The sequence below is a fragment of the Zosterops lateralis genome (genome assembly GCF_965231275.1).
Source record: "Zosterops lateralis genome assembly, chromosome: W".
Taxonomy (NCBI): Eukaryota; Metazoa; Chordata; class Aves; order Passeriformes; family Zosteropidae; genus Zosterops; species Zosterops lateralis.
In genome coordinates, this window is record NC_139801.1 from 2,483,861 (window position 1) to 2,511,817 (window position 27,957).

Genomic DNA, 27,957 nt, shown 5'->3' on the forward strand with positions numbered 1-27,957 from the left:
AGAGGCTTTCCCTTGCAGAACTAATCAGGCCAAAGAAGTAGTGAAAACATTAATGAGAGAAATCATTCTGAGATTTAGGGTTCCATTAGGGATCTTTTCTGATGGGGGACCTCATTTTGTGGCAGGAGTGGTACAGACAGTCGCCCGGCTGTTAGATGTTACCTGGAATTTGCATACCCCATGGCGGCCTCAATCCAGCGGGCAAGTAGAGAGGATGAATCAAACCCTGAAAGGACAGATTAAGAAAATCTGTCAGGAGGCCAAAATCCAGTGGCCTCAGGCCCTACCATTAGCCTTGTTAAGAATTAGGATTAAACCCCAGGAGAGGATAGGAGTAAGTCCATACGAGATACTGTATGGCAGACCATATCATGCTACAGTATTAAAGGGAGACCCTCATGTAGTAGGGAATGATGTGCTTTTTAATTATGTGTTGTCTCTGAATAAGGTATTTACTGCCCTAAAAGGAGCCCTGCAATGGAACAGACCCCTGCCGCTGGAAAATCCTGTCCATGACATCCAGCCGGGAGACCAGGTCTATGTGAAGAATTGGAACACAGACCCCCTGAAAGAAACAAGGGAAGGCCCACGACAAGTGATCATGACCACCTTCACTGCAGTAAAAGTCGAGGGGATCAACAATTGGATACATTACACCCGAGTCAAGAAGGGGCCGACCCGTTGGGAAGTTCAACTGTTAACCTCCACTCGAATGGTGTTCCAGCCCAAGATCGGATTCTGACAGTTGGGTTCTTGCTGATCTGTTTATTACCTTTAACCAATGAATTTTTAGTTATTACAGAACTCGAACCCAAATAGTGATGATGGAAGGAATGAATGTGTCTATGACCTGTCTGTTCACGGACAACCAGAAAGTTGGATCCGAAGAAATCAATATAAAGTGGAGGAGACATGAGGCAGAACAAATTCATACAGGTATAACTATGGTTTGGGATAAGGATGAGCAAAAAGGAAATACCACCCTGCAACTATCCAATGTCACGATAACTGACAGCAATGTTTATCGTTGCGTAGTCTAGATAAGAGAAAGCTTTGATTATGGGAATTTCAAATTGAAGGTTTTATCATGGGATACTGGGAAAATAAGTGAAGAAACTGTAGCTGTAAATGTAACTCCAGTCTCAACTCAGGTGGATATGTGGGATGGGCCTCCTTTGAGAATAAATTGTACCTTTAAATTGGAAAAAAAATGTTATCAGGATATCCAAGTCAAATGGTGGAAACAGAATAAACATCAGCAATGGGAAAGACAGCTGGGGAATATAAGTTGGTGGACTCTGGGAACTTATGGGAAGGGGTGGCTGAATTATACTGATCCAAAGATAGGAGAGACAGAAGGTATATATCTGTGCATAGTGTCTTGTGGAGGGAAAGGGAATTTTGGGTTACGAAAGGTGGAGGCAAGGGCCCACTTAGGCTCTGAAATTAAGGCCCAACATGGAGAATATCAAGTGACCAAAGGGAAGGATGTGATTTTTACTTGTGAAGTTAAAGAAAGCCAGCATTTTTCTGAGTATGGATGGTGGTTTGGGAAAAATTTAACATCTGGAGGGAAGTATCAGATAGAAAGAAGATTAGGAGAATCAATTATCCTGATAGTAAGGAATGTGCAGCCAGGAAAAGATGAAGGCATTTACTGGTGTTGGATAGCACAGGATGATTGGTGGGCACATGCAAGAACGATGATGTACCTAGATGAGATGAGAGTGACTCGGCAGGTAGATAATGAGGTAGGGTTACCAAGAAACTCTAAACAGGAAAATCTGGTAGTAGGACTGATACGAGACTTTGGAAAAACTCAGAATGTGTCATCCATAACTGCTTGTCTACCTTTACCCCATGCAGCAGGGGATCCCATACCCTGGGGAATTATTCCTATCACTGAAATGCCTCCGATCACCAGAAATGGGACAAAGGAATGTAGGAAAGAGTTGCATAACCGTACTGAGTGGACAGTTAAAACAACAACTCTCCGCAAACAGTGGTCATCACCTGGAAGCAGAGGGGATTGTGAAGCCTTACCCAATTCCAAATTCATCACGACTGGACGATTCAAAAATGTAGGATGGTGTGAATATGATGAGGTACAATCACATAAAACGCCCACTACAAAATATTACTATGAAGTGGTCTGTCAGGATGGCAAGGAAGAGTGGACTACATGGCTAGCAATCTGGGGGCCGAGCTTGCTGGAAACATATAGTTATCTGGGGAAAATTGGATGGTGTATACAATGGACTGGTAGAAAGAACCAGACACATGCCCATGTCCTGACAGCAGAAACAAGTCATAGGAAAATGACAGAGAAAGTAGAGTCATGGAATTGCACAAGGGTAATTACGTGTGATACACCAGGAGAGCAGGTAGGGCTGGTACCAGTGAAGATTTTGATGAAATGTGGATGTGAATGTAGAGGATACAACCACTCTATAAAAGGAGAATTAAAAGGACAAAAGCAGGTGAATTGCAAAACTACTACCATAAGGAGTCCCGGGAATTTAGTATGGGTCATGGGACATGGAATGTGGACCACACATATACCTATAGATGGATTGGTAACCCAAATAACGTTGGGAGTGCCCACATTATGCCCATTCAGGAAACAATCAAGATTGACAGATTTGGACATAGGAAGGAGGAATAAAAGAGAGGTCATGGAGGGAATAAATCCAGAAGATGAGCGGCATGAACCATCAGGAGGGGTCAAATTGGGTTGGATGTTAGAATCATTATTTGCTCCCATATCGACCTATAGAAATAGGGAAATGCTCTACTGGCTTTTGGGACAAACTGAGAGATTAGCATCAGCCGCTAAAAAGGGGTTTAAGGATTTGAATTTGCAGCTACAAGCAACTAGTAGGATGGCTATACAGAATCGAATGGCATTGGATATGTTGTTATTAAAGGAACATGGTGTCTGCGGGTACCTACATGATAGAACAGATCATTGCTGTATCCATATCCCAAATGTTACAAAAAGAAGTAGAAAAAGACATAAGTCAATTGGATGATATAGAGTCTAAGATACAGGAAACCAAATAAGATGCTGAACACAATTGGATTGAAGCAATATTTAGCTCCTTAAGGATCCAGGTTTCTAGTTGGATATCCTCTGTTATTCAATATGTAATAATGATTATAATCTTGGTTGTGATTATTTTTGTAGCATATCGTTGTTTCTTAGGAATGATCTTTAGGGAAAGGATGCATACGAGAAGAGTCATGAAGGCCATGACCCGAAATGAAGTCATGACAAGAATTACTCCACCACCATCTTATATGGAGACTGTTGCATGAAGAAGAGAATTGAGCATCCTTGCAACTGGTTGAAGAATGCTCAAAAGGGGGGAGTTGTTGCCATAAGGCCTCCGTTAGCAGTAGTTAGGCTAAGGAGTTGGTTCCTGTGCAGGCCCATGGGAACCAAGCCTGAGAAATGAGGCCTGAGAATCTGCTGATGCAAGGAACAATGTTTAAAGGACTTAGTAGAGCATGTAGTACATACAGATATACAGATTACTCGTGAAATATGGTTACATTGTTACCAATAAAATGTTTTTTATGGTGGGAGTTAAGCTTAGAAAATTAACCTTTATTTTAGCTAAGGCAAGCATGCAAAATTTATAACCGTTAGAAAGGTTATCTAAAAGATGAATGTGAATGTTTAAAGTGAAGTATGTAGGAAACTGCACGCAGGCTGATGAAGTAAGACTTGTAACAAAAGTATAAAAGATGAGCATCTTTGTAATCACCTTGGGACACTGACTTGGGACGCTAGTCCTCAGGTCCCCAGGGCCCTCGAATAAAGCACCGCATAAACTGACACTCTGTTGGTTTGTGTTTTCTCTCAGGATCGGGTAACAAAACCAGAAGATACAGAGAAAGAAGGTTCATCTACATTCCTTAAATTGATAAGATTGAGACAGCAGTGAAACAAAGGCTACAAGAGAGTTCATTGATCTTCTGGTATCAGAAGAACTACCAGGCGCCAGCTAGGACTTTTATCTAATAAAATGCTAATTTAGTACAGTGGGGCAAGTTTCGAAGGAAGGAGGGCCAAAAACCAAAAAGACATCTGGACTCAAAAGAATGTTTGAAAAGATGCGTATGTAAAAGGTTAATCCTTAAAAACAAGGATTTTTAAAGAGGAGCATACTTTTCTGGTGAGGCACCCTTGGCCGAGATACCTATGCTTTTCTGTCTTCCAAATTGTCTATTTTTTTTTTTTTATTAAACTTATTAATTTTTCCTAAGAGAGTGAAACTCGTTTTTCACAATATTAAATCTCCTTATGGATCCGCATTGTCATCCCAGTCCCTGATAACAGAGGATCAATAAATTCTTCCTTCGGAGTTCTGGGGGTCTGTCATCATTATCTTCATCCAGATAATCTGAGAATGTGGGGAATTTCCTGATTGTCTTTACCATTCTTCTGAGTTAGCTACATGAACAAAAAGCATTCTATATACCATACTACAGTCCAAGCAATATATATATCACCCTGTTATTTCTAAGTCTTGTTAATAAAAGAAACTATATTCATACAGCAAAGTTTTCTAACATTATACATATAGCATTTGTGATATATGGTATAAAATAATTTGTGCTTAAGAATTAAAGATTGCAGCAATTGTAAAACCACAGGCGGCAACAGGGAAGAAGCCAATTTACAATAGAAAAGGGTAGCTTCGATCAATCGATGTTGAATCTCCTCCAGGAATGGGCCCGACAACGCCCCGGTGATGAGCACCCAATATGCATCTACGATAAGACAATCTACGTCATCAAGGGCGTACCTTCCAATGCTGGATTCCCGTAAAAAGAATCAAGTATTCATCCCTTCCCGAAAAACTTTTCAACAGACCAGCAGCAAGAAAAGAAACTACATTAATATGTTAGAAGAACAAGAAGGACAAAAGAATAAGAACACCCCTGTTTGGTTGAAAAACTGTATAAAAACAGGCCCTGCAAAGGCAGAATTTGTGAACAGAGGGGGATTCTGAGCGATAGAGTCCAAATCTAGGTTCACCCAGCGCCGACCCCGGGCTTGACGCTGTTTTTGATTGTGGCTTTCCAAAACCGATTTTGGTATTGCAATAAAATCCGCTTTAATTATCAATTTGATTATGTCGTTTATAATAGCATTCAGTTTTAATATTTGCAAAAAGCCAATAATATAATATGTACTTATAACAATAAGGTCCCGGTTCAGTGGCTGCTCTCACAAGCAAAGGCTCACCCACAGCAGAAGAAGCAGGACAGGGCTATGCTCTGGCAGCAGCAGGGAAATCCCCCCCCCCCAGTAAGCAGCAATTCGACTGTCCTGCAAAGATAAGAGAGCATCAACTAGGATCTGTGCCCAACCCCTTCCCCCAGCCCAAATCTCTCAATATCTCTGCCCTTCCCAGGAGGATGCCTCTCAGCTAGGATAGTAAAGCCTCCTGCACTCATACCCCTTCTCTGTGGTTATTTCTTTTGTCTCACTTAAGTACCCAGTTGTTATTGTTTCTTAGCAACAAAATGGGAGAAAATTCCCTAAGAGAAGGAAACAAAAGGCCAAATCCTGAACCCCAACAATTGGTGTCTGGGTAAAATATAAAAATGTTACGTATATATGCACATTTGTTTATATAAAATTCCCAAGACAAAAATAGACTGCCATTTAGCTGTGATTTGAATATATATGATACGGCTACATTTGCAAGAATTCAAAAATATGGAGAATATGGACAACCATCCATACAAGGATTCCGTACAAGAATTAAGCTATAAATTGTAAAGATGTCCCACTTGAACATAAATTTTTTTGTGATTTGTACAGCTGTGTGGAAGTTGACATATTATTTATTGACCTTTCTGTTTTTAATTAAATGATGCACACCTGACAAGGAGAACTTGTTCCTTGTATCTCTGATGTCTACAATATCCTTAATTTTGATCACATGCAGCAGAGTGGTCAAATTTTCCACAATTCTGAATTATGATGCTGGGCTAAGTTAGAGGGTTAAATCTAAAAGAATAAAGAAACAAAATGAAACTAACAAATCTGATTATTTTAATTGTTCTAGGATTTAGATAATTTCATTTTAGAAACTTTGAGGCTAACATTCCTGCCATAATGAAATATCTTCTATACTGTTTCTTAACGGTTCAGAGATATTATGTTATGATGATATGTTGGAGACAGACACACAACTCAATGCACCAGTGACCATGAGACAAACAACCCAGTTTATTGTTCAGGGTCCTCTTTTATAGGGGGTTCAAAACTCCCAGGCTTAGGCAACTGATTGGTTGGGTGTTGGGAAAGATGGGACAGTAAGGACTTATGAATATGACTGCATGGTAAGAAATACTGTAGATGTAAAACCTGAGTGAAATAGGAATGATAGCCAGTTTTGAGATGTGTGCATGGCAGGCAGGAAGACGGTGATTAGCTGAAGACAGGAAAACAAGACAAGAATGTTGCCTTTCCACCTTGGCAAAGACATCCAGGAACAAGTGCATAAGAAAGAAGTCTATAGAGTTTAGAATGTAAAATGACATGGTAATGTAGTAGTTCTTATAGGCTGCATGCAAAGTTTGTAGGTTTTGTATCTCACACCGGTTGGTCACTGTAAATTAGAATATTCAACACAAAAAGAGATATAATGTATTGTAACAAGAGGATCGCTCTCTTCTCCTCTCTTCTCCTCTCTTCTCCTCTCCTGGCCTGGCTCTCCTACCTTTTGCCCTTACCGCTCTCCTCTCCCTCTTCTCTGGCCCTCTCACCCTTCTTCCCTTACCTCTTTTGGCCCATCTCCTCTCCTCTCTCTCACCTCACTTGCTCCTGTTTTCTCCCCACGTTTTTCCCCTGCTCCTACCCCGTTTTTACCCCTTAGCTCTTTTCTATCTCTCTGTCCCCATTCTCTCTTTAGGGCTTTGCTTCAGCCGAGGCTGGTGGCTGGAAGCAGGCCCTCTTTACCCACGACCCTTGTAATAATAAAGCCACGTGTTTCTAGAACATCTCAGGTCTACAGAGTTCCTTGTCCCTGCCATCCACGGAAAAAATTGCTACAGTTGGGGCCCCAGCACTACCCAACTCTCTGACCAGTGATATGTCTGCATTCAGGGTTGAATGGGATTGACTGAAGTCCCCTGTTGTTGCTGTGGAGTCAGAGACAGGAATGCGACATATACACGTTGAGGATCATATGGCAACAACCTGGTTTATTGTCCGGCAGCCCTTTTTATAGGGTTTTCAAATTTCCCACACTTACAGACATAATTGGTTAAGGGTCTTAACTCTGCCTAGCTCACTGGCCAATATGGGTGTATCAGTTCTTCACAGGGGTTGGTTGAGGTCCTCTGACTGGGTTTGAATCTGACCTATCCCTGCAGTGTCAACTTCAAGCTAGGCTGGTCAAGCTGGTATCTGTTAAGCCAAATCATCTATACAGATATAGTCCAGCTATATCTGTTATACCCTCTGTAATTTCAAATCCATCCTATCATTGCTTACCCAGGGACTTGTTCTAGAATGAACTAGCCTTAGCCGAGCTGGATTTTCTGTTATGGCCAGATTTATTTGTCCAGCTACAGGCCGGCTGAGCGCTGTGACACAGAGAAACTTGTAGTGTGGTAGTATCAATTTATGTATAAATCCATTTGAGGCAGGGGAAGACTTTTTGGGCTATCACAATTCCCTTTTGCTCTTTTATTCTTTATCAATCAAGAGCTATAGGATAGCATTGCCCTTTTATTTCCTACTCTTATCCATACATTTGTTTCTCTAGAAACTTTTGTTTAAAGGAAGTTCCCAGTTTCCTCTATTTTGCACATATATTTGTTTGGTGTGTGTACATCATAAAATCTATGAGAATTGCAATGATTTATTTTCCATATCTATTGATTCTTAATTCACAGTGTATTTTGGGATCTTGACTGTGCGGCTCCAGAAAGACGAGAAATGTGAACATTCAAGTGAAGCAAAAGCCTTTCATGACTATTTTTTATATACCTTTATCATGGTTTTATTAATTGTATGCATAAATGTGATTGTCCTGGGTACAGAGAAAAAGGGAGTGGAGTTTCTAGCACTGTTTATATACATACCACCCACATCATGGCTGAAGGTATGGTTTCAGCAGGAAGATGCCAGCACCGGAAGGAGGAAGCATGCCATCTTGCCTGGCTCTCTCCAGGGAGAAGGCATTGGAGTCAGCCTAGCCGACCTAGCCCCTCCTAGCCCCTCTCCGCCACTGGCGGTCCCTTTCCCATTCCTCCGAGCCATGTTTTTTTGGCTTGGTGATGAAGGGCAGCGATGGCAAGCCCAAGACGCCACTCCAAGAGAAAGAAAAGGGAAAGAACGGCAGCACTTGCTGAGCTGTGTGGAGCCCAAGCTGCAGTGCAGCAAAATGGAGCAGTGCCAGTGCTGTAGTCAACTGCATGGAGTCAAACCAGCGAAGTGGAGAGGTCCAAGGCAGCAGCGTGGTGCGACACTGATGAGCTAGCTTCCTAGAGAGTTTGTTTGCTTTAGTTCTTTCTTGGGTTTTTTTTTGGACTTGGTGGGGGGGGGATGTTAAACCACAGAAGTTCTCGTCGCCATATTGCTTTTGTTTTCTCAAATCTCTTGTGGCCTGAGCACAGGGCCAGTCACCATACTGCCTTTCTCTGGAGGCCTCACTGGGTGTTCTCTTTGGGAAGTGTTTTTGTTTGTTCAGTGAATACCCTTTTGTGGGTAAAACACTTTGTCTCTTTTGTACACTTTATTATTAATATTGTGGTGATTGTGATTTTCAGTAAATTGTTATTCCAATTTATAATTTCTCCTAGTGTTCCTCCATTATTAGAAGGGGCTGGGGTAAGGGAATAGCTTAAGTGGATATATTTTTTGTTACAGCAGTAAACACTTATGCAACATAGAACAAGTTAAATATAAATCATGCAGTCTAAATGGATACTAGATCCAGGTTGGATAGGGCTTTGAGACACCTGGTCTAGTGGAAGATGTCCCTGCCCATGGCAAGGGGGTGGAAATAGATGATCTTTACGGTCCCTTCCAACCCAAACCATTTTGTGGTTCTATGGTACTAAAGCAAAAGGAAAAGGGAAAGGGATAGAAGTACTATGCCAATTTTAATGCCACTGAGTTCTAGTTTGAAACACAGCAAGAAGCTTGACAGTGTTTTGCCTGCAAGGGCCAAAAAAAGTTCTAGAAACTAGTGATGACTATAACAGTTTTCCATTCATTTTTATATTCTCATAATGTAAATGGACAACTGCAGCACTCTGGAACTGTAGTGGTGTTTTGGGGCTTTACCTGTTTTCTATATGCATCTGTTTGCTTTATACTGTTTCCCAATGTTTTTTCCCATTTATCCCATGTTTTACCCCATTATGGTTTACCCCAGTTACTGTTATTGATCAATCATCATTTATGTGACACCTGGATCCTGTCTATCACTTTGAGGCCTCACCTTTTGTCTAGAAAGTTCTTATGAAGGCTTCAGGTGATTGGCAGAGTCTAGGTTCCCCATCCTCCTTTTTTTCTTGATTTGTTCTATGGGTTGTCACTTTGGTTCGGGGTCACTCCCTTCCCATTCTGGATTGATTCCAAGCTGTAACCTCCCTACTCCCCCACCCCCATATTTAAGTTGAAACCCCTCGAGTTCAGCGGGCTTTGGCAGGCTGACTCCTGGATGGAAGGAAGTTGTGTGAATCTAATAAAACCCAGTTGAAGTCCCCTACCAGAGTCTCATCCCTTTATTTCTCTCATTGTTCACACTGCTGCTGAGGCAAGGATCCACAGAATCAGAACTGTATTCCAGAATACAGGACTGTACCTTTTTGCGACACCGATGCTAGAGCTAGCCTAAAAGAGCGGGCAAAAGCCCCGGGAGAAGCACCACACCACCGCATGGAACTGAATTCCAGAATTGAAATGGCATTTGGGATATTTTTACTATGATAGCTCTTCTTCATCTATTGAATTCCTTTTTGACAACTAAATCATCAGGAGTTTGACTGACCTGGGTTTATAATTCCTTTGGGCCATTCATATAATATAAAGGCAAATGGAGGGTCCTGCACCTGGGAAAGAATAACCCCATGCATCAGTACAGGCTGGGAACTGACCTGCTGGAAAACAGCTCTGTGGGGAAAGACTTGGGGATCATAGTAGACAACAATCTGTCCATGAGTCAGCAGTGCTCTTGTGACCAAGGCGGCCAGTGGTGTCCTGGGATGCATTAGGAAGAGTGTGACCACCAGGTTGAAGGAGTTGATCCTGTCCCTCTACTCAGTTCTTGTGAGGCCATATCTGGAGTACTGTGTCCAGTTCAAGAGAGACATGGAGCTCCTAGAGCAAGTCCAGTGGAGGGCTACAAAGATGATTAAGGGGATTGGAGCATCTCTCTTACGAGGAAAGGCTGAGAGAGTTGGGCCTGTTCAGCCTTGAGAAGAGACGCCTGAAAGTGGAGTTCATCAATGTAAATAAGTATCTGAAGGGAAGGCATCAAGAAGATAGAGTCAGACTCTTCTTGGTGGTGCCAAGCAATAGGACGAGAGGCAATGGGCAGAAACTGATGGACAGGAAGTTCCACTGAAATATCAGGATGAACTTCTTTACTGTGTCGGTGACCATGCACTGGAACCAAAGAGATTGTGGAGTTTCCCTTGCTAGAGATATTCAAGAACCATCTGGACACAATCTAGTGCAATGTGCTCTAGGAGGAACCTGCTTGAGCAGGAAGGTTGAACCAGATGACCCATCATTTCTAAATCAAGGGACCAGTGGCTTAGGCATACAATAAAACCTCTCATAAACCTCTAGTTCTGCACATAGCTGTTAAGAAGCTGGTATTCTCCATGTCAAAAGGAGATTTTCTGGAGATAGTAATCTATTTTAAGGTGATTAATATTTCAGTTTTCTGTGTGCTCACCAGTCATTTCCATTTTTTTCAGTCTGAGAGCAAGACTAAGCCTGTAAGACACCCTGTGAGGATATTTCATATTCTGCAGGAGCAAACACTGCATGTCCTGACCTCTGTTCAAACTTCTGAGATGCTCCTGGTCTATTCATATATCTGAACAGATTTTAGGTAAACTAGATTCTCCTGTTTTCCCCTACCAACACCTGCCCTTGGCTGACTCCCAACATCCACTTGTTCCAGTCCTTCTGTCAGGTAACACAGTATCTCAGTTTTCTGAAGGAGTTTGGTGTCCTGTGAAAGTCAGGCTAATTGCAGTCTGAGTTTCTTTTTTGCTATATATTCCCTTTTTTCATCTCTGCCATCTTTGTAACAACATTATACTAAGACATAATCAGATTTCATACTTGCAATCTCAGTTGCCTCTTCTCTGCTTTTGAATCACTTCTCAAATCTTTTATTTCTCCCTCCCTTCTTTCTCCATGTGGGATCTCAATGACTTCTTAAAAAGAAAAATAAACAGTAGCATAATAACATAGTGTAACCTTTCTCCTTCCCTGGTTTGTCTTTTCTTGCTCCTTTTCCTTGTTCTGTTTTCTTCTGTCACACAGTTGGGAAGGGCTTTTAACTCTCTTCAGTAATTCTTCCCACTTGCTCCATTGTTTCAGTCCTCATCTCTTGCTCTTTGTATAAATTCTTTCCCTTTCTTTTGTTCCTTATCTTCATTCCCATCTTATATTTAACTCTGAAAATATGTTTTTCAGTTGCTCTCATCTTTAAAAGCAAGGCAAATATTTTTTTTACTCCATTTTGCATTAGCTACACACTATCCCACCAGATTCTCATTTCTCAGCTGGTTGAATACACTGTTTTCATGTGGAGTGTTTCTTCTACAAAGATATCAGAGACCTTCCTCAATACAGATTCCACCTGTTATATTAAAATTAAATGGACGTCTTGACCCATTTTTTATTTCTTTCCTTCCTTCCTCCCCCTTTGAGCAATTTTAGCTGTGTCCTGGGTTGTAGTGTAGGATGTACACAAAGTATTTATTCATCACCATCTTCATGAACTGTTAAACCAAGTGTTCTTCCCGGACCCCCTGCCTTTGGGCTGTCTTCTGTTAATGGCCCATCAATGCCTTGCCGCATGACTCATAGGTAACTCCTTCCAGGAGTTATCTCTGTTTAATGGGCCATCAAGAACCCACTTCACGACTCATCATCTCATTGTGAGATGCTCCACCCAGGGGGAGGAGCCAAGCATTCTCACTTGGATATAATCTGGGATTTGGGACAGTACAAGCAGCCCTTACCTACTGCATTCCCAGAGGACCAGAGCTACCAGACCTTTCTACAGGATCACTGCTTCAGGAAGACCACTTCATCTGGACTGCTTCCACCACCCTGCTCAGGTTGTATTCTGACTCTGTCAGTGGTCTTGTGTTATTGCATTTATTTTATTTTATTTTACCTTTTTACCTTTCTTCTTATTAAATTGTATTTCTGACTTGCAGCCTCTCACTCGTTTTGCTTTCAAACCACGACAAGCTGTTTGTCAATATGTTGTTTATGTTAGGAAGGTGTTTGCCAATTTAATTATGCATGATATGCAAATCAATTATGGTAGCAAAAGTGTTTTGGAACTTTAGAATAATTTCTGTTGATAGCTTTACCACTCAGTTTTCCCTTCTTAATAAAATATTAAATATTATCAGATTTCTCAGATAAAGCCTTATTAGTTATGCTTAACATTACTATTATAGAATGCAAAGTCTACTATGAAACTTATTAGTTGTCTTTCTGAAATTTATTGCATTTAAATTCAACTGTCTTCTCCGTCTTCTTTCACTTCATTCTTTGTGGCTTATAATGCCTCACTTAGAAGTTAGGTTAATCGGTCTTACTCTAGAGAAAAGATCTGTCTTTTTTATTCTCTGAACCTTTGTCTACCACTTTTATACCAATTCCACATAGAGGAAACAATACAATTCCTTTATCTCCTGAAAATGAAAACCTCCCAATCAACCTATGTTGTCTGCCTTCAAACTAAACTTCAGTGTGCCCCAAATCCCACTGTCATATTAAGAAATGCAATGCAACTTTGGTTTGTCCTTATCTTCCAGCAAGGATGTTAATAACAAGACTAATCCTTCTTACTTAGAAAAGTGGATCTGGAAAAGGCATAAAGTAAAGTTGCATATCTAACATTTATTTAATGGAAGAACAGGGGAAATAAATTCAGCCAGTAAATAAAGAACATGAAAATTATCACAGTTTTTCTAAATATCAGTTTCACTAAGTTCTTGTGGCCAGATAAATATTATAAAGCTTTAAAGGAGATTTCTGAACTGCTGCTATGCATTCTTTTCAATTCTTATATATGTAAATGAATAATTTCCCATCAGTCTAAAATGTTAATGAAAGACATTCTTTGTCTGCATTAAGGTATATGCATACCTGTATTGTGCTTTAGAAATATACATTTCTTTTCTTCTACCTAATACTCAATATATAGCAAAATGCAATAAAATTACTGCAAACAATTATCACTTATTGACAAAGTAAGTCAACATACTTAACTTTTTACATACAGGAAATCCATTTTTATTCTTTTTTTTTTGACAGGTTGTCATAGAGCAATAAACCATTCAGTATGCAAAGGACAGAGATAAAGGGAGGACTTTCAAACATTTCCTATTATTGCCTTCCTTCAAATCTGGAAAGGAAGGCTAATCTTCTAATTAAGAATATATATATGAAGAACATTAAATGTCTCTGACTCAGTTCTTCCTCTATAAAGTATAGTACATAATTTTAGTCCTTTTCTTAGATCTCTTGCTGTTGTGGTTTGAAAGCAAAATGAATGAGAGGCTCCAAGTCAGAGATATAATTTAATAAGAAGAATGATAAAAAGGTAAAAGTAAAAAAAAATAAATGCAATAACACGAAGGATCACTGACAGAGTCAGAATACAACCTGAGCAGAATGGTGGAAGCAGTCCAGGTGAGGTGCTCTTCCTGAAGCAGTGATCCTGTAGAAAGGTCTGGCAGCCGTGCTCCGCTGGGAATCCAGTGGATAAGTGCTGCTTGCACTGTCCCACATACCAGCTTATATCCAGGTGAGAATGCTTGGCTCCTCCCCCTGGGCAGAGCATCTCACAATAGCATGAGAAGTGTGAAATGGGTCCTTGATGGCCCATTAACAGAGATAACTCCTGGAGGGAGTTACCCATGACTCATGGGCCATTAGCAGAAGACGCCCCAAAAGTCATTAGCAGAAGACACCCCCAAATGTGTTAATGGGCCATTAGCAGAAGACACTCCAAAGGCCATTAGCAGAAGGGGCAGGGGGCTTGGGAAAACACTAGCCCACCTGGTTTCAACAGTTCATGAAGATGGTGATAGAATAAATACTTTGTGTACATCCTACACTGCAACCCAGGACATAATCCACCCCTTATTCTATTACCATCTACATCATATCCAAATCAATACATTCTTACAAAGATATGCATACACATAGAGAATAAAATGTTACACACTGTTCTCACTTAAAATTAAGTCTCCCTGTGGTACACAATGGGTTTCCCCATCTTTCTGCATTACCCACCAAGTGTGACCAGGTCCTTGAGCAAAGACAATCCCACAGATGGGTCTGCCTTTTCCTGAGGCGGGATTAATCCAAACAGTCTTCCCTAAAATGCCTTTCATATGTACTGCAGGGACTTTATCTCCATCCACTGTGTGCAAGGGTTCAGACTGGGCAGGACCACCTCGATTAATAGACCCTCGGGTGTTGACCATCCAGGTAGCTTTGGCTAAGTTCATTTCCCAATTCTTGAAGGTCCCCCCGCCAAGTGCCTTCAGGGCAGTCTTTAGTAGTCCATTGCACCGTTCAACTTTTCCGGCAGCTGGTGCATGATAAGGAATGTGATATATCCATTCAATACCATGTTCTCTGGCCCAGGTGTTTATAAGGCTGTTTTTGAAATGGGTCCCATTGTCCGACTCAATTCTCTCGGGGGTGCCGTGTCTCCACAGGACTTGTTTTTCCAGGCCCAGGATGGTGTTCCGGGCAGTGGCATGAGGCACAGGGTAGGTTTCCAGCCATCCAGTGGTGGCTTCCACCATGGTCAGCACGTAGCGCTTTCCTTGGCGGGTTTGGGAAGGGTGATGTAGTCAATTTGCCAGGCTTCCCCATACCTGTACTTCAGCCATCGTCCACCATACCACAGAGGCTTCACTCGCTTGGCCTGTTTGATTGCAGCGCAGGTCTCACAGTTGTGGATGACCTGTGAGATGCTGTCCATAGTAAGGTCCACCCCTCAGTCACGGGCCCATCGGTATGTCGCATCTCTTCCTTGATGACCAGAGGCATCATGGGCCCAACGAGCTAAGAACAGTTCTCCCTTGTGCTGCCAGTCCAGATCCACCTGTGATACTTTCACCTTGGCAGCTTTGTCCACCTGCTCGTTGTTGTGATTCTCCTCATTAGCCCGGCTCTTGGGTACGTGCGCGTCCACGTGTCGAACCTTCACGGTCAGTCTCTCTACTCGGGCAGCGATGTCCTGCCAAATGTCAGCAGCCCAGATGGGTTTTCCTCTGCGCTGCCAGTTGGCCTTTTTCCAGCGATTCAGCCATCCCCACAGAGCATTACCTACCATCCATGAGTCAGTGTAGAGATAGAGCCACGGCCATTTCTCTCGTTCAGCAATATCCAAAGCCAGCTGGACAGCTTTAAGCTCTGCAACCTGACTAGACCCACCTTGTCCCTCTGGTAGCCTGTGCAACTTGTCGTGTGGGGCTCCAAACTGCAGCCTTCCATTTCCGGTTAGCACCTACAATTTGACAGGAGCCATCAGTGAAGAGAGCATATTGTCTTTCAGTCTCCGGTAGCTCATTGTATGGTGGGGCTTCCTCGGCACACGTTACTTGCTTTTCTTCTTCTTCAGACGATAATCCAAAATTCTCACCTTCTGGCCAGTTTGTTATAACTTCCAGAATCCCAGGGCGATTTGGGTTTCCAATACGGGCACGCTGTGTGATGAGAGCAATCCATTTGCTCCATGTGGTGTCAGTGGCGTGATGCGTGGAGGGAACCTTTCCTTTAAACATCCACCCCAGCACTGGTAATCGGGTGCCAGAAGCAGCTGTGTTTCAGTACCAATCACTTCTGAGGCAGCTTGAACTCCTTCATAGGCGGCCAAGATCTCCTTCTCTGTGGGAGTGTAGTTGGCTTCGGAGCCTCTGTAACTTCGGCTCCAGAATCCCAATGGTCGGCCTCGAGTCTCCCCAGGCACCTTCTGCCAAAGGCTCCAGGACAGACCGTTTTTCCCGGCTGCAGAGTAAAGCACATTCTTCACATCTGGTCCCGTCCTGACTGGGTCAAGGGCTACTGCGTGAGCAATCTCTTGTTTGATCTGAACAAAGGCTTGTTGCTGTTCAGGGCCCCAGTGGAAATCGTTCTTCTTGCGAGTAACCAGATAGAGAGGGCTCACGATCTGACTGTACTCAGGAATGTGCATCCTCCAGAAGCCTATGGCACCTAGGAAAGCTTGTGTTTCCTTCTTGTTGGTAGGTGGGGACATGGCAGTGATCTTGTTTATTATCTCTGTGGGGATTTGGCGACGTCCATCTTGCCACTTGACTCCCAGGAACTGGATTTCTTGAGCCGGTCCCTTAACCTTACTTCGTTTAATGGCAAAACCAGCTTTCAACAGAATTTGGGTAATCTTCTCTCCTTTCTCAAAGACCTCCCCTGGGGCGTTTCCCCATACGATGATGTCGTCGATGTACTGCAGATGTTCCGGAGCCTTACCCTTCTCCAGTGCAGCCTGGATCAGCCCATGGCAGATGGTGGGGCTGTGTTTCCACCCCTGGGGCAGTCGGTTCCAGGTGTACTGCACGCCCCTCCAGGTGAAAGCAAAGTGGGGCCTGCACTGTGCTGCCAAAGGAATGGAGAAGAAGGCATTGGCAATATCAATGGTCGCATACCACTTTGCTGCTTTGGACTCCAGCTCATATTGAACCTCTAACATGTCTGGCACAGCAGCGCTCAGTGGTGGCGTGACTTCATTCAGAGCACGGTAATCCACCGTCAGTCTCCATTCTCCACTGGACTTAGGCACAGGCCATATTGGGCTGTTGAAAGGTGAATGAGTCTTACTGACCACCCCTTGGCTCTCCAGTTTACGGATCATCTCATGTATGGGAATCACAGAGTCTCTGTCAGTGCGGTATTGGCGGCGGTGTACTGTTGTTGTGGCAGTTGGTACCTGTTGTTCTTCAACTCTGAGCAGTCCCACAGCAGAGGGGTCATCTGAGAGACCAGGCAAAGTATTCAACTGTCTGATGTTTTCTTTCTCAACTGCAGCTATTCCAAAAGCCCAACGATATCCTTTCGGATCTTTGAAATATCCATTCCTGAAATAGTCTATGCCGAGAATGCATGGGGCCTCTGGACCAGTTGCGATGGGGTGTTTTTGCCACTCGTTCCCAGTTAAACTCACTTCAGCCTCTAATACAGTCAGTTCCTGGGACCCTCCTGTCACCCCAGAAATAGAGATGGATTCTGTTCCTATATACCTTGATGGCATCATGGTACATTGGGCCCCAGTGTCAACCAACGCCGTATATTTTTGTGGGTCAGATGTGCCAAGCCATCGGATCCACACAGTCCAGTAGATCCGATTATCCCTTTCCTCTTCATGGCTAGAGGCAGGGCACCCCTATTCCTGGTCATGGCATACATTGTTCTCCTCCTGTACGTATGTTTCTGAGGTCCCTTCCAGAGGATCAGTCATATCATCATTCCTGTACCGTCTGGAGTTCTGAGAGACTGGGGCAACCTTGATTCTAGATGGGCTTCTTGTGGTAGGTGTTCCTCTTTTCAGTTCACGTACCCGGCCTGCTAAGGAGGATGTGGGTTTTCCATCCCACTTCTTCATGTCTTCTCCATGCTCTCAAAGAAAAGACCAGAGGTTACCTCGTGGTGTGTATCCTCTCTCCCTGGCTGGGGGACGCCTGCTCTTAATGGCAGAAACTCTCGTCGGCTCTGGTGAGATATGATAAATTTCTTCCTTAAGTTCTTTTAATTTCTGATGGCCTTCTTCAATCAAGCTCCGGACTTGCTCAGCCAGTCTTGTTTCCACAGACGAGACATGGGTGCGAACTGGCGCGGTGACAGTGTCCTCGTAAATTCTTTATTTATTAGCCAAGACACCCACCTTGTCCTCACCTTCCCTCCATTGCAGTGTTGCCAGGTAACGTCAGTGCATCTCTGGTCCAAACCGTGCAAGTCTCAGCCACATCCGTGATGTGCACTGGACATCATCTGGGTTTTTAGGAAATCTCTCATTTTCTGAAAAAATGATTTCCAGCACAGCCAATTCCCTTAGGCATTGGATACCTTGTTCTATTGTGCTCCATTTGCCTTGGTGCACTTGGAGGTCTTCTTTACAAAGGTATCTGTCTTTCACACTTGTTAGCAGTCGCTGCCAGAGGCTGAGAGGTTCTTGGGTTTTCCCAATCCCCTGGTCAATGACCACATCCCGGGACAGCGATCTCAGTTGCCTGGCCTCAATTCCATCCAGAATGGTGTCATTGGCTGCAGCGTCCCAGATGCGGAGCAGCCAGGTCAGGATGGACTCGTTGGTCTGGCGGGTGAATTCCCTTCGTAGGTCACGCAACTCACCCAGGGATAGAGAGCGAGTGATGATCTCTATCTCTGTCTCCTCTGCTGGCTGCGAAGGTCCTGCTGCATCCTCGTCAGTCACTACGCGGACTGATTTGCTCCTTGACTTCTTTTTCTGAGTGGTGGCAACTGCTACTGGTTTAGGTTGTTCCAGTTCAGTAACGGTTTGTGTGGAGATGCTGACGGCACCTTTGGTTCCTTTCTCCTCTGTGACAGTCTGCGTAGATGAGGACACTGTTGCCTTGTCTTTGGTTCCCTTTTCCTTTTGTGACAGTCTGTGTAGATGCTGATGATGTTGCTTTGCTTCTCTTTTCCTCTTCTTCTTCCTTAGGAACACACTGTATCACACCAGGTAGTGTTTTGACCGTAAGCATGGTGCAGAAAAAACAAAGGTATGTGCAGAGAAGAGAAAGCAGGGCTGACAATAACATAATACTGTCTTTGGCATCCAGAGGGTACTCAATATTTTCAAAAACTGCTGTGTGGTGCCTAAAAAGCTGGAAAAAATCATTCTTTACTCCTCCCCACAGGGGCTGAGTGAGATTGTTGAGGCCCCAGATGTAGCATCCTAGACCAGGACACGAATCCAAAACTGGGTATATATTTTGAATGCTGTTCATTGCCTCAGAGTTTATCAAGCAATGGACATAATAGACCAATAAGGCAATTTTAGTACCATACCCTGGTCTACGCAGGAGTATTAAGACCGGCAGATAGTACCCCATGTGTGGAAAAATATAGAGAGATAGGTATAAGACACATGTAAGCATGTTGAGCATCATAGCAAACAGGTGTCTTCTCAAATACAAAACTGTAGTCCTGACTTTTCTCAGTGCCTCGTGCCCCATGTTGGGCACCAAAAAATGTTGTGGTTTGAAAGCAAAATGAATGAGAGGCTCCAAGTCAGAGATATAATTTATTAAGAAGAATGATAAAAAGGTAAAAGTAAAATAAAATAAATGCAATAACACGAAGGATCACTGACAGAGTCAGAATACAACCTGAGCAGGATGATGGAAGCAGTCCAGGTGAGGTGCTCTTCCTGAAGCAGTAATCCTGTAGAAAGGTCTGGTAGCTCTGCTCCTCTGGGAATCCAGTGGATAAGTGCTACTTGCACTGTCCCACATACCAGCTTATATCCAGGTGAGAATGCTTGGCTCCTCCCTCTGGGCAGAGCATCTCACAATAGCATGAGAAGTGTGAAGTGGGTCCTTGATGGCCCATTAACAGAGATAACCCCTGGAGGGAGTTATCTGTGACTCATGGGCCATTAGCAGAAGACACCCCAAAAGTCATTAGCAGAAGACACCCCAAAGGCGTTAATGGGCCATTAGCAGAAGTGGCAGGGGGCTTGGGAAAACACTAGCCTACCTGGTTTCAACAGTTCATGAAGTTGGTGATTGAATAAATACTTTGTGTACATCCTACACTGCAACCCAGGACACTTGCCTTTTTTTGAACTTTATATTTTTTGTGGTAGTAGTTGTCTTGCTTATTGTTTATTCAATGTCTGTCATAGTCAAATTCTGACTTGGCTGAGTCTTTTTCATTAAAGTACAAAGAATAATAGGCATGGGATCTCAATGCAAATTTAAAATGCCTTAGGCTTAGGCTGAAAGTTATCAGCCCCTGGAGACAAAGTTTGCCAGAGTATACTGTATTTTGGCTACATTTTCAGATATGGTGTGCATTTGTGTGTAAAAGTAAAGAATGAAAGATAGCAGTCAGTAGTATAGCTATGACAATAATGATTTTATTTAATTTTTATTTATTTCTTTAAGCAGATATTGTTAGCTGGTTTAAAGCCAGTTTTGGGGTTTTTGTCTCCAACTGCAAGAAACTAAATATGCAGTATAATCAAAAATCAGTCAAGAAAAGGATACTGAGATAGTGAGTTCACAACAGAGGGAGTTGAAGAGTCTATGAAATCTGACTAGAATATAATAATACAGGACTTATGTTAGAATGAAGTTGGTCAAATAGCACAAAATTTTACGTATACTTTTTAGCACATTAAAAAACTGTTTTTTTCAGAGCAGTTAGCTGGAGAGCCCACATTATTCTCAATTTAATACTAAATAGTGAATTGACATCAATTTTAGACAGCATAGCTAAAGACATGATCTGGATTTTGCTTAAGAGAACAATAACAGTTCCTTAGAAGACAGTGTGCTACTGAATGGGAAGGTAACATAAATTGGGATGTTGTAAGAGACGGTCCAAAGATCCCTCATCTGCCTCATGACCATTGTCAAGGACAGAGACCGAAACCCCTAAAAGGACTCCAAAACCCCAACACAGGAGTTCTGGCCTGGCTGAGGTGAGACATTTGCCAAGTGTTGCCTGCAGGTGTGTTCAATGGAAAAACCTAGCATGCATTTCCATTGGAACATCAGAACCTGAGCAGAAAACAATGGGCAAGTCACGGTGAATTGACTGCACTTACTGACGACTGTACCAGTTCTGGTTCACACTGTACTTGCTGACAGCTGACCTGTTCTCAGTTCTCTCAAAACGAACACACTGTAACGATTTCCCCACCTTTTGGCCTACTGCCTGTCTCTTTGGAAAGGACTATAAAAGACCCCTGAGTTAACCAAAGACTTTTGTGATCACCCCACGTGTTGCAGTGTGCATTTTGGTTTTTCTAAAATTCTGTATAATTTTGTTATTAAGTTCCTGTAATGGTTCATTCCTACCCCCACCCCCCTTTTCCTTAATCACTGTCATTAACCCACATAATAGGCCTGTCTCCCTCCATTGTATCTCCTTAATAGCCCTGTCCCAGTGTATTGTACACCTATTGTATCTTATCGTGAACACACCCCAGGTGCTTGATAGCCCTCACCGAGCCAGATGGCTCGGCCAAGGCTTCAGGTATCTCCTCACCCCTTTTATCCCTAAATGGCAATGTCAAATACCTTAGTCACTCCCCCTCATTTCCATCAGTAATGCCCCTGTTCATAAAAGCAAGTAAGAGCCAACACTGAGACTCACACTTTGACCACCTGGGCCTTCGCCCTGAATAAACACCTTCCTAAGTAACACCAAGTGTGAGACGCTCCTTTCTTCCAAGCAAAGTCACGTCTCTCTCTGAAATCTGGACCCAAAGGATTAACTTGTTTACATGGTATCTGAAGAGCAGAGCTAGCCAGAAAGACAAGCTCGGAAGGACCATACCCACGGAAGAAGACAGATCTATTGGCCGGACCACGAGAATTTCGTCTCTCCATTGGTAGCTTTTACACACTCTCTCTTTCTCTTTTCTCACTATCCTTTATTTCCCTTCAAATCCTTCTATCGCATTTGCTGATGGCACTAATAAAAGTGCATTTGTTTTGATGAATACTGAAATCCTCTCTGTGTTGTTTTTTGCACTCTGAGATCAGGTAACGAACCATCATGACTCCCACTTGTATTAGCGGATCGTGACAGACGGTTAACCAGTACAGTTTAAAATATTGTTTGAACTAAACAAAACCCCATTAATATTTGGAAAATTTTTGTGAAGAGCAAATAGAAAGGATCATAAATTTCAGCAAGCAATGTTTAAAGAGAAAAAGTCTGAAAATACATTTTATTGACAGTGAGCAAAAGTGCAAAACTAAACCAATTCTTAACATTTATTAAAAACATAAAGCCTGCCAAAGAATCAAGGGTTAAAAAGGCTAAATAAGAAATATTATATTGTTTAAAATTTAGGATTATTTAATAAAATACTTAACTGTCATAACAAACTAGAACAATGGAGGAAAGGGTCTAGATCACTGTAGGTAGTTCAGTGAAGACCTCTGTAATTGTGGTCCAGAAAATGGATTATACTAAAACCAGAAGAAAAGATTAGATGGATGAATCTGAATTTCTGTCTACATCAAGCCATAAAGTTTCACCTAAGTTTTTTGTATCAAGTAAAAAAAACTTTAGCTAGACAAGTTTTGTCCCTATAATAAGAATATGAGTCACAGAAGAGACCAAGGGATCTCCAGTGCTGAAGGATATATATTAATAGAATCATAGAATATCCTGAGTTTATTTTTAAAATTCTTGATTATAGCATGCCACCGGTATTACATATCTTTGCCTGGAAGTACTGTGATGGATTTAATCAAAACAGCCCTGAAAAATTGGACTATACTGGGTTTAAGTATTTGGATTTTCTGTTTCAATTATGTTATTTAAAGTCTTAACTGCAATAGTTAGCTTAAACTTGACTCAATTGTCCCAGCACTGTTATGTCTCTTGGCTTTAGAAATTTAAGTCAATTTTTTTGCAGAATCATATGAATTTAAAAGAATTATTTAGTGCTACATAAATATCCCTTTTATGCTTTATAAAGGAGTTAAAGTACTGTAGAAGAGGTGAGTTTGCCCTTGAGATAGAGCTAGAAGTATGAGACACTAACATGAAAATAACTTCAAACAACGGGTTAAAAATATTTTTTGAGCATTGATGAAATCACTGTGCACTCTTTTCTACCATCTGAAGTAAAACAGTGCACTGAGAAACTTGGAAATACTAAAAATGCCAGCTCTGGATGCAAAATATGCAATGGGAAAAACATTACTATCTGTAGATTTATTGTGGGAGGCATTCTTTTAATATTTGAATCTTAATTTTAAAGATGCTGAATACCTTAAACAGAGTTCTGTGCCCAGCACTTATGAGATCTCCATTTGAAAAAAGAAGCTTGCTCTTTATAAGGATATTAAGTTATATTTTCAGTAAAACAGATCAAATACTGAAAAACCTTCAAAAATAAAATGGATTTTGTAGTAATTATCTGATGGGTTTGTTTGCTTGCTTGCTTGTTGTGTGGAGGAAAGTTGCATACTGAAACAACTTTATCAATAAAATGCATTAAGGCAGGTAAAACAAATTACAAGAATGAGAGAATAATTACTGCTTCATTACTACATTATTAGGAAGTCCTTTCCAGAATAAAGTTTTTTCTCTGTCTTGGTTCTCATCTTTGAAATACTTAAAATTCCTCTATATTTAGAGATTCAGACTTGGCTTAAGCTTACTTTTAGATCTCTAATAGACAAATAAGTGTAAAATATTTTGAAAGATTTGGTACGTGTTGTTGTAGTCCAACCCCAGCCACCAAATAAGTACCATGCAGTCACTCGCTCACTCCCTCCTTCTCCCCATCCCTCAATGGGAGAGGGAGGAAAATCAGAAAAAGGTAAAACTGGTGAGTTGATGTGCTGTTTTTGCACTGCCTGGTTTTTGATCAATGGGGGCTACTGTGCTGGTTTAGGATAAATTAAGGGAGAACCTCCAAAAGGAGTCCCCTAAAAAACAAACCTCCACCACCCCTCCCCCCAGTCCTGGGTTTGGGAAGGAATTCCTTGGAGGAAAAGTGGAAAAAACCTGTTTATTGACAAATGAAAAAAACACTCCCCAACACAAGGGAAAAGGAAACAACCCCAGAGGGTACTCAAGTTGCTGTGAAGGGACGACGCAGAGCTTCTTTCGCGGGCCCCGGAGATCCCCAGAATTCTCAGGTCAGGTCCGGAGCCGGTCCAATGATCTTAGAGGGAGGAAAGGGAGAAAAGAAGAGGGAAAAAAAACCTGAAGCAGTGAAAGCCAAGAGCAAGCCAGCAGCAGAAGAGAAAGTCAGCAGCAGCAGCAAAGCCAGCAGCCCCGCCGCGGCAAACAGCCCGCCGAGGGGGGAGGGGCAGCTGTTAGACATAACAATGTAGTCACGATTTGGGATAGGAAATACCGTCAACCCAGGACATTCCACCCCTCATCCCATATCGTGGACATACAATAAAAAACTTTCATGTCACTTACTCAGACCTTGGACACTTACACATTTCCTTCTGTTTCATGTCTGAGTGATCTAACACACAGACAATGGTAGTAACATTCAGCAAACAATAACATTTACATATGAGTCTCACCCCACATTCAGATCTCCCTGAGGTACACATCGTGTTGTTCCATCTTTCTGCATTATCCACCATGTATAACCTGGTCCTTGAGCAGAGACAATTCCATGGATGGGTTTGCCTGTACTCGAGGCAGGGTTGATCCATACTGTCTTTCCCAACAAACCTCTAACATGGGCCACTGGGGCTTTATCTCCATCTACTATATTAAGGGGCTGGGACTGAGCAGGACTGGCTCCATTGGTGGAACCTCGGGTGTTAACTAACCAGGTGGCCTTTGCTAAATGCTGCTCCCAGTTTTTTAAGGACCCCCCACCCAATGCTTTCACGGTGGTTTTTAACAACCCATTGTACCTCTCCACTTTACCTGCAGCTGGTGCATCGTAGGGGATATGGTACACCCATTCAATGCCATGTTCCCTCGCCCAGGTTTTAATAAGATTATTTTTAAAATGAGTCCCATTGTCTGACTCAATTCTCTCGGGAGTACCATGCCTCCAAAGGACTTGCTTTTCAAGGCCCAGAATGATGTTGCGGGCTGTAGCGTGAGACACAGGGTAGGTTTCCAACCATCCCGTGGTGGCTTCTACCATGGTCAGCACATGGCGCTTGCCTTGGCGGGTTTGAGGCAGTGTGATGTAATCAATCTGCCAGGCCTCCCCATACTTGTACTTAGACCACCGCCCACCATACCAGAGGGGCTTCATCCGCTTGGCTTGCTTAATGGCAGTGAACGTCTCACAGTCACGGATAACCTGAGAAATGCTGTCCATGGTTAGATCCACCCCTCAGTCTCATGCCTACTTATAGGTGGCATCTCTACCTTGGTGGCCTGAGGCATCATGGGCCCACCGTGCCAGGAACAACTCTCCCTTGTGCTCCCAGTCAAGGTCTATCTTCAACTCCCCTATCTTTGCAGCTTGATCTACCTGCTGATTGTTTTGCTGCTCCTCATTAGCTCTACTTCTGGGGACATGGGCATCTACATGGCGAATCTTCACAGGTAGTTTCTCTAACCAGGTAGCGATATCTTTCCATTCTTCAGCAGCCCAAATTGGTTTTCCTCTATGCTGCCAGTTCGCCTCTTTCCACTTCTTCAGCCATCCCCATAGAGTGTTGGCTACCATCCAAGAATCAGCATACAAATAGAGCCTTGGCCATTTCTCTCTCTCTGCAATACCTAGGGCCAGTTGTGTTACCCCAAGCCTTTAGACGGGCAACACGTTGTGACGTGGGAGTGGACCTTCACAGAGGACAGCAGGCAGCAGCTTGGTGAAACATGGAAGGCTCTTTATTATCTGACTCCAACAGCTTATATACATTTTGTACAGAGGGCCAAGATTGGCCCAAGGAGGTTACAACCTCCTGACTCCATTGGTCAATATGACCATCAGTCAAGTTCTCTCTCAGAGAACAAGAATGCAAAACATACTGATAATTTCTAAGAATATAATATTGTTTACATGAAGCAGCGTGAGAAGCTGCTGCAAAGACTCAAACACTTGAAAGCAAGAAATTCAGGGACGACATCTCACCCTTTTTACCTTAAAAAAAGAAAAAAGGAAAAAAGAAAATGAACTACAGTTCAATTTCTGTTCCCCTGGGAGGAGTATTGGTTCCTCCTCTGTTGACCTTCATTCGGTCACGGTTTCTTGCTTTTCACATTGCAGGGTTAGTGAAATTCTGTGGCACCTGTAAGGTGCTCCATGGCATGCAAAGCCTTTGCCAATTAAATTTGCGGGGTTTCACCCTGCATTCCCCGTTTTTGTTTTTGAAGAACCAGGCCTCTGTGGCACAACAAAAGGTTCTTCAGCAAATGGAACAAACAACATTGCTGACTCCCTTTAAATTGAACAACCCATCTGTGTGCCATGTCGACCACAGAAGTTGAATCCGTGACTAAATGAAAAAGTTTCTGGGAAAACTGTGGAAATGCCATGACAGCAGCCCCAACCAAATGGGCTGCCCATCCTCAGGGGCTTCCAAAACTTGCCCTCAAAATCATCCTTCCAAGGAACACTGGCCTGCTTCATCCTCCCAAATCGTCTGTAAAGACAGTGGGCCCTTGCACTAAATTTCTGAATATTTTTGGGCTGCAAAAGAAATCCAAAGGATTCTTGCCACTTGCAACAGCTCATGGCTCCAGAGCATTTGGCAGAAAAACACTGCTTGCAAAGCTCCAATCAAATTCCTCCCATAATACTGAGAGTATGAATTTTACAAAAATCTGCACCCATCAAATTCGCAAGCATTGTTGCCTGCATTATCAATCGAGGAATGAGCCCATACAAAAATGATTGATTGCCTATTTTGCGGCTGAAATCGAGCAATAGTTAGCTCAAACAAAAAAAAATAATATTTTCATTGTTTGTTTTTTCAAACAATATTTTGCCGCCTTGTGGCAGATGGGGCAAAATTGAACCATTCCAGAACGTGCAAGGAATTGGACATTCATCAACCAGTGATACCTGCAGGATACAAATGAATCACATAAAACAATCATTCAGATTCACATTTGAGGATTGGCTTTTTGGAGGTGTTATAAAAAACCTCCAGTCTCCAGAGTTCTGTTTCGATGCAGAACACAGGAACATCCCAGGACTGGTTGAAATTTCCAGATGATCCTGGTCCATCAGCTCCCAAACCAAGTCACGAAGGGCGATGAATGGATCTTGAAAGACAGTCCATTCCAGCTGCCGAACAGCAAAGGAGAAAATCGCAATGTCCGTTCCAAATCTTTCCAGGACAGTCTTTGATCAGAGCAACAGTCCAGTGAAATCCAGGCAGCTCAATACTTCAGAGCAACTGCCTTCTCACCACCGACTCTTTGTCCTGTGAACAGAAAACTCAAACACAAATTAAACAATTTTGGTCCCTTCAGGGACACTGACAGGGAGAGGTGTGTGTGGGATTGGACTTTCCCCACAAACCTCCATCGGCTGTGGGGACTGGGAAGACTCTTCTGTCCGAGCAGGCTTCCTCTTTGCACCCCACTGCCCTTTTGACAGAGGCTGGCCTTTCACATGGCTTGCCTGGCAAACATCTGGCATGTGATTTGGCCGTCCACACCTTCCACAAAGAAACAAGGGAGTGATTCCTCTTTTTTGCACTCTCTTTCTTTGTTTCTTGTTGGCCTTAGCATTAGTCTTGCTGGCCTGAGCATTAGATGAGGCATCATCCACCTCTGAATCCTGTCCTGTGTGTTTCACAGAGACAGGGGTGAGAACTTGTCTCACTGCACCTGCAGAACTGAGGAATCTATCCCTGCCCTGCAGGGGGCGCTGTGCTGACCCACGGCTGCTCACAGCATCAGCCTCGGTTGGGACATCACCCGAGACTGGGGGGGATCCGGGATCCCGAGACCCCTTGTAGCGGGGAAACACCCGCTTGTGACCGCGCTGTTCCTTTAAAATTGACGGATCGGCCGCAGCTGCCTCC